This window comes from Vombatus ursinus, unplaced genomic scaffold (genome assembly GCF_900497805.2).
Source record: "Vombatus ursinus unplaced genomic scaffold, bare-nosed wombat genome assembly UNPS02000577.1, whole genome shotgun sequence".
In the NCBI taxonomy this organism is placed as follows: Eukaryota; Metazoa; Chordata; class Mammalia; order Diprotodontia; family Vombatidae; genus Vombatus; species Vombatus ursinus.
This window is the reverse complement of record NW_020940355.1, coordinates 15,325,680-15,342,529: the sequence shown is the minus strand read 5'-3', so window position 1 is coordinate 15,342,529 and position 16,850 is coordinate 15,325,680. Positions and strand designations below refer to the sequence as shown.

At 37.6% G+C, this 16,850-nt stretch overlaps 1 protein-coding gene across 4 annotated transcripts in view; it reads right to left on the bottom strand.

Annotated features, from left to right (window-relative positions):
- The window catches only part of MAK (male germ cell associated kinase), a 78,185-nt gene extending 62,961 nt beyond the window's left edge, over positions 1-15,224 (bottom strand). For 2 of the 4 annotated variants that reach the window (XM_027835287.1, XM_027835493.1), the window contains exon 1: positions 14,971-15,039. The gene's annotated coding sequence lies outside the window, so the exon portion shown is untranslated. Of the gene's footprint in view, positions 1-14,959; positions 15,040-15,142 lie in introns of those variants that run through there. The other 2 variants (XM_027835346.1, XM_027835423.1) reach the window with 2 other exon arrangements.
- Positions 15,225-16,850: the final 1,626 nt, after the last annotated feature.

Genomic DNA, 16,850 nt, shown 5'->3' with positions numbered 1-16,850 from the left:
TGGGACCATTCCTTCTGTTTTTGGCCTCTTTGGGGTATATATCTAGTATATTTGTCTAGGATATTTGAGTCAAAGTGTATGGACATTTTAGTCACTCTCTTAGCATAATCCCAAACAGCTTTCCAGAATAGTTGGAACAATTTTTACAACTGTACACAACTGTACACAACAGTGTATCAGTGTTCCTTTCTTTCCATGGCCCCTTCAATAGTGATTATTTCCATGTTTTGTCATGTTTGCCAATTTGCTGAGTATAAAGTAAGCCCTCAGGGGTGTTTTGATTTTCATTTCTCTTACTAGTAATATAGTACATTTAAAAAATATATTGCCATACTATTTCATTAAATGCCTTTGCCCTGAATTAATTTTTTCCTTCTGGCTGACTAATAAAAATAAATATTTTGGTGAAGGCTCAAGAGCTATATTTTTAAGTGGATGTAGACCCACAAAGTACCTGGAAGTTAGGATAGTTTTCCTGGGGCCCCCATGTACAAGAGAAGGTATCCTAGGAGCTACATAAATTTTTTGCCTTGTAAATTTTTTTTGTGTGGAATGAATTTTTATTCTTAGAATGAGGGATAAGTGAGTTACAGAACATCTGGAGAGAAAAAGAAAGTGGGATAAGTTCATGAAATAGATCGCAAACATGGCACAAAGGTGTGCTATAGTGATGGGACTTCAATTATCTAAACATCTGCTGAAGATCTCTCTCTCTCCCTCCTTCCCTCCCTCCCTCTCCCCCCCTCTTCCTCCCTGTTCTCTTTATTCCCACTCCCTCCCCCGCCAAAGGCAGAGAGGCTAATAATTTCTTGATGTGCCTTAATTATAATTACATCCTTCAAAAGGTGAAAGAACCAACAGAGGGAAATTCTCTTCTGGATCTGCCACATCATGGCATGAAAACTTATGAATCATTCCATATTTTTAAACAATTCTGATCAATGCAATGACCAACAATTCCAGAAGATGGATAATGAAGTACACTACCTACCTTCTGACAGAGAAATGATGAATTGAAGATGCAAAATGAGAAGTATATTTCTGGACATGGCCTAGTGGAAATCTGTTTTGTTTTGATTATTCATATTTGTTACAAGGGTTTTGGTTTTACTTTTCATACTAAAGAGTAGGAAGGAGATAAAATATTACTGAAAAAATAAAACATCTGAACAATGAAAAAAAATAAAAAGATTTGCTGAAGGCATTATGGAAAAGCCTTATAGAGACATGATAGCTGTTGTCAAGTATTTGAAGGGCTGTCATATAGAAAAGGGATTAGATTTACTTTGCTAGACTCCAGAAGGTAAAAGTAGAAGCAACAAGTGAATATTATAATGAGATGAATTTAGGCATGATTTAAGGAAAAATTTACTAATGATTAGAGTTATTCAAAAGGAGAATAAACTGCCCCAGGAGGTAGTGTGTTATTCTTTATTGGAGGCCTTCAAATATGGGCTAGATGACAAATGGTCTATTTGCTGGATATGTTGTAGAAAGAATTCATTTTCAGGTATTGATTGAGGGCCTCTGAAGTATAATCCAACTTTCGTGATTCTGTGAAATAAACTTAGGTTAAGGTTAGGGCTAATTCACATTCCTTGGAGACTATGGTCTGGAGTAGTAGAAAAAGCAAGGACTTAGAATCAGGATTCTGAATTTGAATCCTGGACCTATTATTTATTAGCTGTGTAATGCAAGTCTTCAGGAGTGATTTAGTGACTTAGCCAAGGTCACTCAGCAACTTAGAGGCAAAGCTAGAAGCAAAACACAAGTCTGCTGACTCAGTTGAAGGCTCTTGATTCTAAAATTCTAATATTTATCAAGTTGTTCCCTTAATCATAGAAGAAAAAAACCTAAGCAGTAGCTGATTTAAAATCTGAAAAGCTAATCTCTTTGTATAGTAAAATTAAGAGTAATGGGTATTGTCAAAGGATATGAAAGCAGTAGAAAAACCCTAACAGAAGAACCATGACTTACTTTTCAACTGATCTTGTTGATATTTAATGAATACTAATCAGGCACAGGCTACTAAACTTCACTATTCATAACATTTAACAATTTTTTAATATTTCCATTTCCATTTTGTATACTCTGGGGTTTTATACACTTTGTTTCAAATGGAAATTTGAAATTTAAATTTAACCTTATTGTTTCATATGTTTTAGTTGGCATAAGTGAAAAGTATACCTTGGAGTCAGTCTCACCTCTGACAAGTAATGACTGACTGTGTGACTCTAGGCAAATCACTTAACCTAGTTCTCTAAGCAACTTTTTTAAGGCCATGAGTTGCACAGAAGTACCAACCTGTCCTAGGAGGCGGGGGGGGGGGGGGGGGGGTTGGGTTGGGTTTCTCCTTATCTAGAAGTTTCCTGCAACAATGAAATCACAGTTCTGACAACTTGCTTTAAAGCAACAGAGCCCAAAATAGTGGCAGGATCATCGTGGTACAGTGAAAAGAACACAGCATCTGGGGTCTGAGGACCTACATTCAGATCCTGGCTCTACCACTTAACTATCTCTATGACCTCAACTACAAACTGAGGAAGGTTGTACTAGATGACTCTAAGGTCCCTTTAGACACTAAATCAATGGTAACATATGTGATACATGTGCACAATAATAGCAAGTGGTTTCAGTTAGGATAAAAGTCACACAGAAATAGAACTTTAAACATTAAAAACTTTATAAAACAAAAAAGTTGCCTCAAAGTTTGAAGTTGAACTGCTTTATATCTCTGAGTTTTCAGAAGCAAAGAAATGTATAGCATGTTACTTGGAATGAACTTTCCTTTTCCCATTTTTCAGGCTAGAAGTTTTCCTGTTTTATCTGCTTTTTATAAGCTCCTGTCCTAGTCTCTACTGTCATAACTGATAAACAGGAATAATACTTTAGCACGTATTTAGAGAACATGATCAAGGTTGATAAGCCAAAATGTATGACTTATTTCCAAATCTCATTTGGTTTTGATTATTAATTTGCTGTTGTTAAAAGAAGAGAAAACCCCACAAACGTTGGCACTAGTTTCATCTCTGTCACACAGCAAAACAATTCTTTACTGTCCGAAAATTTTGTGTTTCAGTTTTGACATTTATGTAATATTTAATATTATGAAGACAGTGATAGGGTTTGGACCAATGATTTCATTGAATAGTAAAGTCCTGGATAAAGGAAACTCCCTCTACTAGTACGGCTTAGCACCTTGTCTGTAATTTACAGTTACCTGGAGCAGAGGCGTCAAACATTTGAACCAGATTAAAATGTATTTGGGAAATATTTCTAAAAATAAACAACATGAAATAAAACACAATGTTGACATGTGGTTTTCTAAGTCAATATGTGCCTACAATAGGATCCTTTAGTGGCCCTGTTCCTATTTTAGTTTAACACCAATGGTCTAGAGCACGAAGAGGTTACATGCCCTGCCCGGGGTCAAGTTTTCCTCTCAGAAATGCTGTAGCTGCATCTCAGTTTTGGTATTTATCTTATTATTGTCATCCTCTTAACTTTTTCTTAAACTCTCTGTAACCTAGTTTCCACCTCAAATCAAAAAGCTACCACTGACCTCTTAATTGCCAGATCTGATGGCCTTTTCCTAGGACTACAGATTTAGAGCTGGAAGGGATGTGATGTGTCCAACCTTTTCATTTTATAGACAAAGAAAACTTAGGCCTAGAGAGATTAAGAGACTTGTCCAGAATCATGTACCTAATAAATACTTGAGGCAGGATTTAAACTCGAGTTTTCCTGACTCCAAATTCAGCACTCTACCCACTCTGCCATCTAGCTGCTTCAAAACATTAAAGTTAGAATAGATGATTATACTATATAGGTTTAAAGTTGGAAGAGAACCATCTAATCCAATCTATTATCTCTCCATATTACAGGTGTAGAGATGGAGATAGATTTTGTCATCTAGGTGCCCATTCTGGGATCACTCCACCTAAAGTGTTCAGGTTTTCACTGACTTAACCACTTCTGATGCATATGCTTCAATTCAGTGATACTGGGATCCTGGCTGTCCATGTACAAAACACTCCAACTCTCTGCTTCACGCATTTTATCTGCCTGATACACTACCTGAAGCGCTACCATTAAGAGATTCGTTTACATCAACAAACATTCTCTTTAAAAATCTGAGTGCCACGGAAAGGATCAAAGAGTGTATCAAGCATCTGTATCTCGTTGTTGTTGCTGTTGTTGGGGCAGCTAGATGGCGCAGTAGATAAAGTGTTGGGCCTAGAGTCAGAAAGACTCATCTTCATGAATTCAAATCTGGCCTGAGACAGTTATTTGCTGTGTAACCCTGGGCAAGTCACTTAACCTTATTTGCCTCAGTTTCCTCATCTGTAAAGCAAAACAATCCAGTATCTTTGCCAAGAAAACCCCAACTAGGGTCACAAAGAGTCAGATACCTCAGTATGTATTTATTTAATCCCATTACCTTCTTCCTGATAACTGGCAAACAACAAGTGTACTGAGGAAATGGGAATTTTGATGGACAAAGAAGAATGAAACTGAGAAGAGAGACAAGTAATTTTGGAATATGAAGCACTGAAAGGTCTGAGTCAGGTGTTGTAGCAGCAGAATACTGAACGGCATAGACGCCCAGACTCCTGGGAACCACAGGAGGTATAAAAGACGTGTAGATAGGAAGTTATAGATGACATAGTTCACCTCCTTTAGTATTTGGATGGGGACTATGAATGACTCAGCAGAGGAAAAGGAAATTCTGTTTTCATTCTTTCCTGGTCTTGTCCTTGACATTCTGGACTTCCAAACCTTGCCTCTCTAGTCTTTGGATCCCAGAAGTCCCTTAGCCCTGGGGTTGCCTTGCCCTGGAGGATATCCTTCCACCAGGCCCACCCTGCATTCTCTGTCCCAGCAGAGCCTGCCTTTCTTCCCCACAGGGCTCTGAAACCAACTTTCTCTAGATTCAAAACCAGGCCCGCACCAGATACCTTCATCCCCTTCCTCCTCCGACTTTTTCAGCTCCCTTTTGTGTGCTCTTTCCCCGTTAAAATGTAAGCTCTTTGAGGGCAGCTGTCTTTCTTCTTGTATTTGTATCCCCAAACTCTTGCACATTGCCTGGCACATAGAAAACAGTTAATAAATGTTTCTTTCCTTCCTTGCTTCCTTTCTCTTTTCCCCCTACAACCATATGGTCTATATACCCTGGAGAATCATAAGTCAGGCTAATTTTATTACTTCAGTTACATAATAGGTTAACTTGATTTTTATGGGCCACTTTGGGAGTTACAATTTATAGCATTGCTTTTACAGTAAAATATAATTGGAGTTTTAAACAACTGATTTAAAAATTAGATTTTTGAACACAAACCATTTGCAAGTCATTTCACATCTTTCTCTCCAGTCTCACCAGAAAAAGGATTCCCATTCATTAATCATAATCATAACCAAAATGTTTTCAAATATGTGTGCAATTCACTGAGTTTCTGCATTCTACCTAGACTATATTTAGAAATAGAGTAAATTTAAATCCTTAGGTCCCAAGCAAATATTTCGGAAAGATTCTTCTACACCAGAGGTGTTAAACATGAGCTGCAGTGCTGGTGAACCAGATTAAAATGTAATTGGAAAATATTTAACAAAACACATAAAAATACAAGAGAACATAATGTTAATATGCAGTTTTCTAAGTCAAAATGCAACTAATAGGGTTCTTTATGTACAGTATAGTGGCCCTGTTTCTATTTAACTTTGACACCACTGCTCTAGCCTGCTAAAAATCACCAAGTGAATATATTCCAAGAGAACGAAAACCCTTTTTTACAGTGTCTTCCCTTCTCTGATAATATAGAAATCATTTGGATGATATTTCCCTTCTATGCATTTAAGCCAACAATTTCACATAATCCAAAGTGAAGTCAGTATGACAGAGATCCATAATTTTATACTATTAAAATAGGGTAACATGTTTGAAATCAAGAAAATGTAGCATACTTAGTTCACTATTTATGGCATTTGAGATATGTTTAATTATAACAGCTACCTGCCTGTATTAACTAAGGAAAGTGAATTCTGCAAATTAAGAACAGAGTAACACTCATTTGTATGAATATTTTTATATTTATGCACTGTTGCAAAACTTTGTAAAAGCCACATGTACAAATAAGTATATTCTTTAAGGAATTTAACCATATACACATAAATATAATATTTACAGAATTTAACCAGAGAACTAATTTTCCTCAGTCATCCAACTGACTAATATTTATTGAATTCCTCCCTTACTTCAATTTTTCTGCCTTTTAAAAAACTGTTTTTTTCTTTGGAGCCTCAGCTACAGTCCATATATAATATATACATATGTGGGCATGTATACATACATTCATACATTCTCTTCCCCATATGTATACACATATACAGAAACACATTTATATAGGATACATATCCTTTCTTCTTATATAAAAGGATACATATGTATGTGTACATATACACACATACATTATGTATACTAAATATTTAACAAAATATATCACACCCAAATGTATCTTTTCTTCTTCCGTTCAACTACATTTTCTTCCCTTTCTACTTATATAAGATGACCTTAAAGAGAAATTCTGTTGGAAACCTAAGCCATATTAATCAGGTCTATACTGCTAATCTATTTACATAGGATTAAAGAAAGATTTACAAAGTGAACACTTAGAGGACAAAAAAGCTTAATATATATGCCAATCAGCTCTTAGATTAAAATTGTCAGTTTTTGATATGACTTGATTTGTAGACCATCCTGTAATGCCATGACTAAAGTTTAAAAGGTGTTTTTAAAATGCCAATGTTGTTGAAAAGAAAACCATCAGAATTATTTGTCTATTAAGAAAATAAATTTGTACATAGGGGAAAGAGGCACAATCAAAATGGAAAAAAAAAACCAAATACTTAAAATTTTTGCTCAGCGCTCTGTCAGTTACAATAAATCAATTTTTAAAAATCCATTATTGAAAAATATGTAGTTCAAATAAGAGAAATTGATCTCTTTTCTAAAGATTAGCCAAAACAATCTACTAAAGTTCTTAAACACTCCTGTCTGCAACCAATTTTCAGATATGGGAGTAGGCAGCTACAAAGAAGATATACACTGCAGGACTCCAGGGAGGTATTTCTTCTTGCCTCCCATCCCCAAACCATGTGTGTCTGCCCTCATGAGCACACACGCACACTCATCTGTATACAAACATACTATCTCAGAGTCTGAAGGTACCTCAGAGGCCATATAATTCTAGGTCAACCCATACCTAAAAAAGAATATCTAACAACTGGTCATCTTGCCTTTGTCTGAAGACCTCAAATGATGGGGAACTCACTATCTCCAGAGGTAGCTCATTCCATTTCTGGAGAACTCAAATTCTTAATAAGTGTTTCCTTACATAATGTTTAGATTTACTTTTCAACTTCCACCCATTACTCCTAGCTATTTCATCTGAGGCAAAGCAGAACAAGTCTAAGCCCTTATTTTTCAAGACAATCCTTCAAATATTTAAAGAAAGCTCAGTTTTCTGTTTTTTAAGTCAAACTCTCCCAATTCCTTCAATTAATCTTCATCTGCCATAAGCTCTAGGCCATTCACCATCAGTTACCCTCTTTGAAAGTTGCCCTTCTACCTTATCAGCATTCTTTCTAAAACGTGCCACATAGAATTGAACACAACACTCCAAAGGTGGTCACACAGGGCAAAGAATACCTCCTCAGACCTCCACTATGATTCTCCTAATGTAGCTGATGCTAACTTTATGGTAGCAATATTCCACTATTGACTCATATTGAGCTTGTTACCAATTAAAACCCCCAGCTATTTTAAAATGTCATTTAAATTTTTTTATTGTGAACTTAATTTTCATCAACAAATATTTCTACATACAGAACAGGGAAGAGATTTACACAACAAAATGTGAATTTACATTAGGGACAATCTTTAACTAAATAAATATTCATATTATATATTACATATACATATATAGTTAAGTTTAACATAATAGTAACACAACTCCTCTATTTGTGCCCTCTCTTTTTTTCTTTTGTGCATTTTTAAATGTTTTACTGATGCTTATTTTTCATGTCCATTACTACCCACACTAAACCTATATCTGCCCCCCATACACACATACTATTAGTTCTCTCTGATAACAAATATGCAGAGTCAAGCAAAAGGAATCAACATGTTGACCACTAATAAATATTTTTTCTGATCAACAACTCTTTAGCTATGCCTTCCTGCATCTTGTATTTCTGAAGTTGATTTCTGGAACCCAAGAGCAAGAAATATTTAAACCTACTGAATTTCATCTTTTATTTGTTCAATGTGTTGCCATGTCCAAAGAAATCATCATCAAATGGGCAGCCTACTTGTGACGAGCCTCTTCATGACTAAGTCCTCTAAGGCCTTCCAGCATGGCAGACCCTACCAGACTTTGTGTTCACTGAACATAACCTTGGAGAGCCTTGGCTCACCTCCACACCACCAATAAGGCATTAAAGTATGAATTTGTGGAGAAAAGGTACAAAATGACCCTCAGTCTCTTGTATCCCATTTCCTTCTGGAGTGATAATGGTAGAAAGATGGGAAAGGGTGCTAAGAACTGCAATTTTTAGTCTGTCCATAAATTTGAACTGGATTATTGGCATTCTAAATGTGAACTCCTTGTCCAATGTCCCATGAGTGGACATAATGTTGAAGGAGCAGAATCCTAGCATTCTTGCTAGAAACTAAACAGGAAGAAAGAAGGAAGTTGCAGCTAAATAGGATAGCTCACAAGTACTCCTTGCAAAGAAAACATTCAGAAAAGTTGATTTTATCATAAGCCTTAAAGCAAGTAGAAACATTTTATGTGTCATTTTGATTATTTCATAATATAAAACTCATTCTTGGTATTTACAAAAAGATCACTGTGAAAATAATTGCAGTTTATGTACCAACATTGGTTGTAGAAGATGAAAAGGTAGAGAAAAGCAGAGAAATTGTCATGAAGAACTTGATAAGATCATACAAATTATATTAACATATGCTTTTGATGCTCAGTGACTTCAATGAAAAAGTGAGAACGGATAAGTATGGTGAGAAATATATGAGAAAGCTCAACTCAGGAAGATGGAATAAAAGAGGCTAAAGACAAAGGAGCCACAGGCCTTTTTATGATGAATACTTTTTTTGGGGTGTGTGTGTAAGGCAATTGGGGTTAAGTGACGTGCCCGGGGTCACACAGCCAGTAAGTGTCAAGTGTCTGGTCTGAGACCGAAACTGAATTCAGGTCCTCCTGACTCCAGGGCTCGTACTCTCTCTACTGCGCCACCTAGGGGCACCTGAATACATTTTTTTTTTGTTAAAGAAAAGAATCAATCAGTAGACATTGGATATGGCAAACATTAAATATCACAAAAATAAAACTAATTATGTTTTAAAAGAAGAGAAAAACCTAATTATTGATGAGTCAGCCCTAAATCAGCTGTCTGTATATAATCAGATCATTGACTTGTTAGAACAAAGATCAGAATTAATAAAAAACTGAATGATAAAAAGAAACAGCATTCAAAGGAAACAACTTAGTCCTAATGTATAGAAACAAGAAATTCATAATGAAAATTAGTAATTAACAGCAGAAATGACATTAAGACCAATTACAATTTTATGCAGAAATTCAAGCAATATAAGTCAATCAACATAACAAAGAGACCAAAGAAGCCTAAAAAACACCAAGTCAGCAAGTACTTAACTGACTTACCAAGTGGAAAGAGATGTTGGCCAAAGCCAACACTAGTTTAGAATATCAGCTTGCTTGTAAAATATTTTGAAGAAGAATTGTGGATAATTATGATCAATATTACTTCACAAGAAAGAAGCAATGGAGGGTGGTAAAAATAGTTTAAAGAGAGCTTAAGAAGAGATCAAAGTCCAAATAAACAAAATTATACCAGGTACATTTAAGGATGAAAATAGAAAGAGGACAAGAAACAAAACATGATTGAAACAAAATGCAAAAATTTTTTTATTACAAATATTCTCACCACTAAGGACAATAGAGCCACTACATGTGGTTTCTAATATCACTGTCCCAGATGTGCATCTATAGGAGGTAAAAATGATACTAAAGAAAACAAAGATTTGAATTGGACAAAGTTTACATTGAGGATAGCTGTGCTTTTTAATAATGCTTTAGAATCCAAAGTCAAGCTTGGTCAAGAGTAAAAATGCCATTCTCTTACTTTTTTGGAAATTGTAACATCACCCCTTATCCATTTCTGTGGAGCCTCTCCTGTTTACTCTGATCTTTTCTCAGAATGTTTGTATTGAAATATTTTGTTTTTACATTGCTTAGATTTCACCTGTATCCCTCCTCCTCCACTCTCTGAGAGAGCCATTCCTTATAACATCCCTTGTATCGTTTTTCCTAAAAAAAAGAAAAAAAACTCAGTAAAACCAATCAACACACCAAAAAAATGGTGTTATATGCAATGGTCCACACCATAGATCTTCCACTTCGACAAGGAAGCTTCTTTCTCTCTGATCTTTCAATATTATATAATGGCTCAGCAATCACGCCTGCCAGTTCTTTCAGTATCCTAGGGCACAGACCATCTAAGTCAGGTGACTTTAATTCTTCAAGAGCAGCTAGGTGCCCTTACTTGAGTATCAGCATACACATTAGCCATTTTATTTTCTGTTCTTTCCACTCCAAAGATCTCAGCAGAGAAAACAAAAGCAAAATAGGAGTTGAGATCTCCACCTATTTTCTTTTGCTCATAATCGTCTCTGTATTTGCCTCAAAGAGTAGTCCTGTACTTTCTAGACTTACATAAAATATATATATATATGTATTTATGCACAGACACATATATTTATAGATATACCTGGGGGTGGTAGTGCAGATCAGTGATTTCATCATGTAGAGAACTCCCAGGGAGGAACTTCCCTCACCAAAGGAGGTCAGTCCCTACCTGCTGTCACTTACCGGCTTAGGGAACTGCCTAGGGTCACTGAGAATTTGTGACTTGCCCAAATAACTTCAGCCAATTTGTCAGAAGTGGGAGTTGAACCCAGGTCTGCCTGACTCCTAAATCAACTCTTTATTTAGTATGCCTGGGCTACATCTTAATATATAAATTTTTTGGGGGGGGGGGTGAGGCAATTGGGGTTAAATGACTTGTCCTGAGTCACACAGCTAGTAAGTGTTATGTGTCTGGGGCCAAAATTTGAACTCAGGTCTTCCAGACTTCAGGGCCGGTGCTCTATCCACTGTGCCACCTACCTGCCCCCCCCCCCAAAAGTTTTAAAACACGTTTTCACTGGTATCTTTTTTATGTTGTCTTATTTCCCCCCAATATCCCTTGTCCTCCTCTCCCTCTAAGCTGATGTGTGATTAAATGAAATACTTGTGAAACACTTTGAAAACCTTCAAGTGCTACATAAATTCTAGTTATTATTTTATTAATGTAGGGCAGTTCTAGCATGGAAACTCCATCAATGAAACCATCCAGCTTAATTGTACCTAAAGGGTTACCTGAGACACTGAGAGGACAAGTTGTCCATAGTTACACAGCTCATATGTATCAGATAATAATATGTGTCACATATAGTACCTGAACCCAGGTCTTCCTGGCTCCAAGGCTGCCCTTCTATCCACTATGCTACAATTTGTCTCCAAAAATATACCTATACTTATATACACATATAAACAAATACTTGTATACATACAAATATACATACTCATAAGTATGCATACTCACTTGAATATACATGATATATACATATATAAACATGCCCATCTACAACATGTATAAATATACAAATAAGATGTAAATACATCTGTGATTCTGTTGGCTTGGAAGTTCCCTCAACACTATAGATCACCATCCATCCATACCTGCCTATCCTGTCAATTTTTGTCCACATCAGTCTGTATGTTCCACATAAGGACTCTACCCAATGTGCTGAAGTCCTTTGATTTCTCTTGACATCTTAAGTACACCTACAAAGCACTCTGGTTATTCCTCAAAGATCCCTTGACCTGGCCATATATGTCCAATCTATTTTCTCTTCTTATTATACCATTTCTTGATAGTACCTTTAAGTCCTGTTCTTTGAAGTTAATCATTGGTTACATTTTGCCATCTACTCTCCAAACATACTTTCTTCCATTGCCCTTTGTGTAATATTCATTTTTAATATTTCATTTTAATTGTAAATTCAGAATTAACCCTTGTTTCACTGCTATTCAGCAATACAAATAGAATGCTGGCATCCAAAAGATGGACCTTTGTTTTCATGGAAAGTATAGGGTCTTTTATTAAAAGACCTTCGCAATTTCCAAAAGGCCTTTTTCTTCTTGTTTAACACTGGGCCAAACTTAACCATTTGTACCATCTGTCTGATGTACTGATTGATAAGGTCTATAGGTTCTTCATCCAAATATATGTCATAAACCATATGTCTTCCCTGTTTCATGTCTCACCTGATGTTTATGATCATATATATAATACACAAATACATGGATATATTTACATATGTCAGACACACATGCTCACACATATATAAACATACAGATATACACAAACACATGAAATGTAACATATCGCATACATTCACATACACAAGCACATACACACATACACAGTAGATAGAAGGCCAGCCTTGAAATTAGAAAGATTTGGACTCAAGTCCTGTTTCTGATACATAACTAGTTATGTGACCCTGGGCAAGTCACTTCTCCTCTTGGTGCCCCAGGTATTGTGACTCCTGATTCACTGTTCTTTCTCCTAAAGTACAGCTGCCTCTCTTACTAATAAACCAGATCTACCCAAGGATGACTCCAAGTTAGGGAAGTTAGAAAATGTTTAAACTACAGATCATAGAAAGTGCCCTTTTCATTTCTGAGGAAATTGAAATCACAAACTGAACATTAAAGGTTCCATTTTGAGTGATTTCATTGGAAGAAAGATGGGGAAAAGATGAGATAAGAAAGAAAGAAAAGGGTATCAATATCAATTAGGTTTTGCTGGGGACATAATTGAACACTAAATTAGAATTACATTTGCAAAACCACAACTGTTGTTATAATAATTATTAGCAACAATGCACATTTCTATAGGGCTCTAAAGTTTAAAAACCACTTTCCTTACGAGATTACTTTGAAGTAGGCAGTGCAGGCAGTCTTACCCCATTTTACAGATGAAGAAAGTAAAGTTCAGAAAGTCAATGTGTTATAGTAGAAAGAACAGCAGATTAGAATCACAGATAACAGAATTATAGAATTTCACATTTGGAAGGAATTTCCAACCCTTCTATATGGTAGAGGGACATGAGTCTTTTCTGCACAAGAGTTCTCTGAATGGATGAAACCAAAAAGAAATTTTATATACATGCACACAAACATAAAAATATAGACACACAACACATACATATATACACATACATACAACCTATACACATACATAATAGACACACATTCTGCCCCCTCCCCCCCCCACGCATTATAATGTGCTCATGTGAATGTGTTTGCATTTGGTATAGAAACTGTTATGATTCTCACTCCAGATTTGAAGTACAGTTAAGAGGGGACAAATCTTTTCATTCCATAACTAGAGACTTGGTTTAAAATAGGACTATCCTCTAGATGAGAATTAGATTACCTTGGGTTCACAGAATTTCCAATCTAGAGCTGACTAGGTATCAAGTCCAATCCTCTCATTTTATAGATGAAGAAAGAGAGCTAAGGAGATTTAGTCACTATTCCAAGGTCGCGGAGGTAATAAACATCAAATCTCTACTCTGGTACAAATGTTTGATGGATACTTTTCTGAGAAAAATTTTAATAAAGGGGAGAGAGTGCTAGCCTCTCGGGGTGGGGTGGGGTGGGAAGAGGCGAAAGTACAGGTAAAAAAGATAAAGTTGTGTGTATGTAAGATAAGGTAGGACACTTTTTTTTTTTTTTGCATGTAGCAGGGATGCCCCATTATATCCAAAGGCAACTCTGAACTTTAGTTTTTCCTTGCAAGGAGTTTGGCACCATCGAAAAGAATAGTAATTTTAATATAAAACTTGGAGGATATTTTAATCTAATATCTTTTTAAAGTCAGTTTTTCTTTTAAATAATAAAGAAAAAGCTTCATTTTAGCGATTAAGAATTTGATATAAGTACGAAACCGTATTTCTGACACTTCCTGGAAATCTGGGATTTCTAACCCCACTCCTAAATTCCCGGATCTGTGAACTAGTTTTATTAACAGAAAATACTGTATCCTCCATCAATCAAGACTTCGCTACCCTGAAGCACTTTCCTGAGCCCGCGATTATCATTAAGCTGAGAGAAAATCGTATTAGTGAGAGGAGACCTTATGCTTATTAGCTCCTCTAGGAATTACCAGCACATGCTGTCTCAATAGTCAGGGGACAGGGGTGGGTGTGGAGTAGGGGACAATAGGGAGGTGCAGGTCCAAGCAGCCAAGCAAGAAGGCGGCAGAAAAGCGAAGTCTTTCCGCTCAATCAAAAGCCTTCCAACTTAAGGATCACGCTGTCAACTGGGTTGCATTCGTGTATCGATATTATATGTATTCTGTCCAAAGCTAACCTCTTTCTTTCTTTTCTTTTTCTCAGCACTGAATATTGCATTAAACTCGGGGTCCTCCAATGCTCCCCTACTCAGTCAGGTATTTTCACCAGAAGCCCAAGCACCGAGAGCAGAGCGCATCATCCCGAGGCCCGGGGCGGAGGAGGTGAGGGAGCCCGAGAGCGGGAGCCCCTTGAACCCCGACACCTCGTCCCTAATCCCGCAGGTGCCTGCTTTCAGCTCCCCGAGGGAAGGAAGTCTCTTACCCACCCCTCCCTCAGTCACTGCCTTTCCCCAGCGCCCCGACCCTGACCCCTCCCCCAACCGCGACCCCGACCGTCACGGACTACCCGCTACCCCCCCGCCACCCCACTCCCCCAGACCCCATCCAGACCAACCTCCCTCTCACCGGTGTCTGTACCCCGGCTCACGGCTGCGGCGGTTGGCCGTGGTCGGCCACTGGGCCGGGGGGGCATCCCGGGCCGGGCCGGGCAGGGCCAGCTGGACTGGACTAGGAAGGGCGGGAGGGCGGCGGGGCCCGGCGGCCCTCTCAGGACTACCAGCCGGCGCCGCCCGCTTACCTCGCTCACTCCCTTGTGAAGCCCCTGCGTCGTGTATATTTCGTCTCCTAGGAAACCACGGGGCGCGCGCTCACGCCCTCACTCTCAGTCCCAGCCCAGAGGGGGGAGGGGTTCAGGTGGAAGGGGCGGGGCTCCGGCTTCCGAAGCGGAAACGCCCTCCGCCATCTTGGTTCGGGTCCTAGGGTGGTACGGGTTGGAGGCGTGGCTACTTCTGGTCTCTCTACTAGTTTCTAGTAGTTCCTTGGCTTCGTTGGTTCTGAAGGGAATGGAGGGAGGTGGTCAAGATCACTTGGGCACTGAGGGATTACAGGTGTATTTGAACCCCGAGGCTGAAATTCGTCCCCCTTCAGAGAGTCTAATCCAATCCAACAAACATTTATTAACCCAAAGGGAACCATCCTTCCCAGAATCCTTCCACTAATGTGGAAATATGTTTAATGTGATTGTACATGTATATATTTAATGTATAAACCAACATTGTGTTTCTGTACAAACTCATGGGAGCACTTAATCAGATTGACAAAAGGTGCGCTATGCATTTTCTTATTTCTCCAGAGCATCGAGTAGCAGAATACTTTTCACATGTTAGGTGCTCAACAAATATTTATTGACGGAACTCAGTGAATCAATGGATTTGCCATTTAGTAGTTGTCCATTCTATCTATGCAAAGGAGAGGCTTTTTTTCTGCGGAAAGGTACATATTTCTTCTATGGAGCTGTTTTCTATTTTTTTCCTCCTTAACATTCTAATCCAATCCTAATCTTGCTACAACTAAAATGCAGTTGTGTGCTACTTTCTTGTCCCTTTTCTGTTTTTTTAAGGTCTTGTCTTAGGCCGTCCTTTTAGGAGGAAAAAAAAATCTTAAATACTTAAAATTTGTAGTCCAGTTTAAACCTTTAAGCCTCAAAGACAATAGACATGCTACAGTAGTTTGAGAATAAAGACCACAAAACTGAAATCATAATGTATGTCCCTTACCCAAGGGAGAGGAGTTTCTGCTGCTGAATTTGGTGGAAAAACCAGGACTTTCATTTTCATTACTTATTATTCTTTTTCATTTACCACCAAACATCTTGAACAGCGTCTTTCCTTCTGAAATCAGTGCTATATCTTAAATCATCACAAGGTAGCAGTGTTTTACAACAATTCCAGAGTTAGTTGCCAAATTGCCATTTTATCAGCAACTAAATGGTCCTTTCCAACAACTTGTTTTTTCCATTGTGACATCTGAAGTCACCAGCCCTTCATGCACTGGTGTTGCAGCCTTTTGTGAGAGATGCTGAGTTGTAACTGAATGATCAGATAAGAAGAATGTATTTCAAGTAATTATCTTGACAATTGGGGATGAAACCCTTCAAGGGTTAGGGTTGCTACACAGTGAAAAAGTTTATTTTCTGTGTTAATAATCCATGGATAGCACTTTATACTCAATCAACAAATTAATTAAATTTTTGAGTACTTTCTAAGTGCTCAGTAAGGAATTAAATTTTAATAAGGCTCTAGATACTAGACTCCTAAGCAAAGGGGAACTAAGATCACCTTTAAATCTTGAATTGATGGAGCATAATACCTTAATTTTGGCAGTATATTTGGGGTACCAACTGGGATTGTAACCCAAAGACCACTTCTTCAGAATCAGTGCAGTACAGCAGCAACAGCTAGACTCAGGAGTCAGGAGACCAAATTTGAATCCTATAAATACTTAGA